We start from the raw sequence: 4624 nt of genomic DNA on the forward strand, positions 1-4624 counted from the left end.
TTATTATATTGAAGAAACTCTGATTCAGAAAGAGTTAGAAGATTAGTTTACATTTCTGTACAAACAAACTTGATGTACACATGTTGTTATTAGATTAGTTATAAACACAGTAGTATTAGTTTAGTTTCAAAGGTTGATCAGAGACAAGACTTCATTCTGGTAGTGGACCTAGCGGTCTCTATTCCGAAGATTCAACGAGAAGAACTAACGGTTGAAGCGCAAAAGGGTCTGACAAACCTACGGAGTTTGAGTGAAAGATTGACAACCGGGATCTCAAAGTTTTCGTCAAAATGCTATCCGTGTTTCTTCCTCTCTGTTAACTTGTGAAGATTAACAATTCACTAATGATACATTTATTTTATTCAATACATTCTTCTTCTTGTTGTTATTTTGATATTGTTCTGACAAAATGATTTTCAAAATGATAAACTGGTGTTTTTATTAAAACGTTTTACATAATTAAATTCACAAAGAAACTTTGTTGAACACTTGAAAGAATTAGTTTTTGCAGATGATATGATCGTGATCGCGGCTTATCGGATATAAAACACTAATTTGATTAAGGTAGAAATCTGCTCCGATCCAGAGAGATTTCTACGGTTCAAGGCCTTCTAATTGTATAAATTTGTGTATTATTTTAGGGTAAATTACACAATAGTCAAGGTTAACCAATTATTTACAAGTTCTCAAACTATTAAACAAATTTATTTAAATGTCAAATGTGGTGATTATTTTTAAATATGTATTTTTTCTAACAACTAATTAACTGAAAATTTGATAAAAACAAAAATAAAATTATGATATTCTGATATTTTAAGATTTAAAATCATATAATGATAAAATACATAAAAACGATTTTCATAATTCTAAATAGTTTTTCAAAATTGAATTTCCGCGTAATTTTCCCATTATTTTATGTTCATAATCTTACCAAAGTTATAGTTGTTTTCTTTGCTTAATGAAAACAAGTTTTATACCTTTTATTTATTTCAAGTACAAAGCGTCTGTCTTGTAATCAAAATCTCAAGACAGAATTGTTCTCTAAATTCAATATGATATTCTCATCTAATCCTAATTAATCCAATACAATCAAATAAACGATTTTCTTAAGTTAAACCTAAAGTCGAGAATAAAACTGAATTAAAATAAGTTTAAATTAAAAAAAGCGTTCCATGTGGGTTCGATATCTTTTATTACTACAAGCGTATACCGTGCACTTGCAGAAATCGCTCAACAATGACTACAAATCTTTTAAAGAAATCTCATGTGACGTTTGTCAACGAGCAAAGCAAAAGAAACTGTCATTCCCAACAAGCAATAGCATAGCTAAGCAAGTTTTTGACTTAATAAACGTAGACATATGGGTTCCCGTCAGGGAATCATATTCAGAAAAGCATTATTTCTCGACTATCCGGGATGACTATAGCAGGTACACATGGATAGGATTATCAAACAGCAAGAGATTGTCGAAGTATTTGAGACTCTTTTCTTTCTGGAAATAAGAAAAGAAGAAGAAGAAAAAGAAGAAGAGTCCAATATCAAGTACAAATGAAAGCCACAAGCTTTCCTTCTTCTTATCTGATCGAAGATGTCTTTTAGGTTACCAAGGGCATTTCGGTATTCTCAGCCAAGCTAGGGGCATTTGTGTCTAAACGCAATAATAGCACATTCTAGAACCTTGAGAGCACATGACGTGGTGCACCGCAAATCACTCAACCAAACCACCACAAATCTCCACCATCCAATCTATGTTGGTGTGCCCTAGTTCATAGGCATTGGTTTTTATAAAATGTATTTGTGTCACATTAATAAAGGCATTAATCTAGTTCATATATATCTTGTGCTATAATATGAATAGAGAATCCATTGATTGACAATCGTAAAACCATATCCCAAGTCTATTCTATCATGGGAATGATTAGGACCACAGACTTGTATATTCGACGACTGTATGGTAGTAATTAATACTAGCCATAGCACTTGATAAGTCAGTTGTGAATATGGGTACATGTTGTATACATGTGACTGGATCGATCCGCCCGAAAAAACTACATGGTGGTTGTGTCATTAGTTTTCTTAAGTAGGTCCCTAACTATCTTCAGACCATATTTCATTATAATATCAATATGGGATCCGGTTCACTTTGACATACGCCTAACAGGTCTGTAACAGGATGCTAAATACGGGTATGATTGGGTGAACAAGTGAACACGTTGGTATTGATATTGAAGTGATGGAATTACCACTCATGTAATAGTGAGATGATATCACAGGCCACTTGATAAGTGAGATTGATAAGTGTGTGGCCACACCCTGATAAGTAGTTTACTTATCTGTTTCATCAATCTACTTAAGATCAAGAAATATCATAAACATCAGAGAGGATGACAGCCGCCATGCCTCTAGTTTATAATATCGATATCGAATGGTAAAAGAAGTTAAGAGATAACTACAGGGTCTCTGCATCTTTAGACTACTGAAACTCTGTATTAGGTAGGGGCAGTAATGGTTTGCTAGAACCCACTTACTGTCTGTGAGCCATAAGCCCACTGCTAGCTAAGGACAGTCCCATAGGATCGTGCACATCGAACATCTGAGTTAGAACTTATAGAACGGTACATTGAAGAGATAAAATTAATTGACTGATTGACAGTAAAATGTCAAGGTAATTAATTGGTGGTTAATTAATTGATTAATTGATACTTTGTATCAAGGTAATTAATTAATGATCTTAAGTGTTGAGTATTTAATTGATTAATTAGTTTGCACGATGTAATTAGTTAGTTTGTAAATTAATGAAATTGCATTCGGTGAATAATTAATTAGATCAATACGTTAATTTATTAATTAGTGTTATTCATTTAATTGGGGTAATTAAATTTAATCTAATCATAATTAATTGCATAGAATAAATATTATTGGTATTTATTTATGTAATTAGATTAGGATTGGATTAGTTTTGTAATTAACCAATTAACCCTAAACCAATTAGGTTTAGGAATACACTATATATATAAATTAAAACACTAAAACCCTAATCTAACCTAAGACATATTCGGCCAAAACAATTTTTGCTTGGTTAAGCAAAAATAAACTCAAAATCGCCAGCCACCACTTGAAAAGTGGAGGAAGAAATTTGGCTAATTGCGAAATCTCTCCAGTTCTTCTTCGTTCTTCGGCTAGCACCGGTTCTGGCTCAATAGCTGTTCGTGCACCTGACTACGGAGATCTTACTACCTTGTGGATTCTTCAGCCGTCTCTAGAAGAGACAGTCCGGGTATGTTTATATCCCTAAACGGATCAAAAGGTTTTGTTCAATCAATGGTTAACGGACAAAGATCAAGCTATAAGGGATTAGAAATAAATTTTAAACCGCAATTCCGCTGCGCTACAGTTGATTAACTGGCTTTAATCCCTAACAGTGGAATCAGAGCCATGGTTTAGTCCGTTTTGATTGATTGAAAATTAATAAGATTTGGTTTTTATTATTTTTCCAAATAAGTTTTGAGAATTCCTATTAATTCCTCGTGTAGAAATTGTTCTAGGAAGTTTTCTATTTATTATTTCTGTCTTTATTTTGTATTATTTGGTTCTGAAATTATTTTAAAATAATTGAAGATTAAAAAAAAAAAATACAGCAGCCATTTTTAAACAATAAAAGGACAAAAAAAAGTTTCGGACACGGAACAGCAGTCACGGGACTGCTGTCCGCTAGACAGCAGCCCCGTCACTGTCCCGGGTCCGTTAAAAAATTCCGAATTAGTCTAATTTTGGATTTAACGGGGCTGATTTTAATCTTTAAATTTTTCACGGGTAATTTTAATAAAATCAGGGCCCTAATACCGTTTAATTTATTAAACGTGTTTTGAATGAAAATTAATTGGTATTAAAACGTTTTTTATTGGCATGCATATTTAATTTTAATCGAATTGATAATTTGTATAAATTGAATATGGTTAATTTATGAAATTGGCCCAATAGACCGTGACACCGGTTTAAATTGGGAGGGCTAAATTTTAGATATGTGACGACCCTAAAATTCAATGGGAGCGAAATTATAATTTTACATTTAAATGGATGTTAACCATTTGGGCCTTTATGGGCCTTAGTCACATATGGTAAAATTGGCGATTTCACCCTAAGTAACTCGGCTTAACTTTATTAGATGATTTTGGAATGCCATGATCATGCATTATATTTGTATGTCTTACTGTGCAGCAATGTGTTATAGAGTTCTATGGGCCCTAAATTAAAGTCGGTTTGTAATTTAATTATTTTGGGAAATATGGCATGCGTGCCATTCTTTTATTAATGTAATTTTAGAATAAATTCTATTTATAAAATTGTAATTGATCGTGAAGAAGCCCAGATGGTCCAAGCCCATGGTGGGAGGCCAAGGAGACTTGAAGCAAGCCCGTGAAGATTAGATAGTTTATCTAGTTTCACTAGGATGTATTATAAGGCCCATAGAGTCTCTATGTTTATTTTAATTATACAATTGCTTAGTATAACATGAAATATAAGTGGCAAAGATCACCAGATCATCACCCGCGATAATTATATGTTAAAGCCGTATCACTTAATTAATCCGGATAATAAAATATTGAGTCGCTTAAAAGTGCTT

The sequence above is a fragment of the Euphorbia lathyris genome, chromosome 4 (assembly GCF_963576675.1).
Source record: "Euphorbia lathyris chromosome 4, ddEupLath1.1, whole genome shotgun sequence".
Taxonomy (NCBI): domain Eukaryota; kingdom Viridiplantae; phylum Streptophyta; class Magnoliopsida; order Malpighiales; family Euphorbiaceae; genus Euphorbia; species Euphorbia lathyris.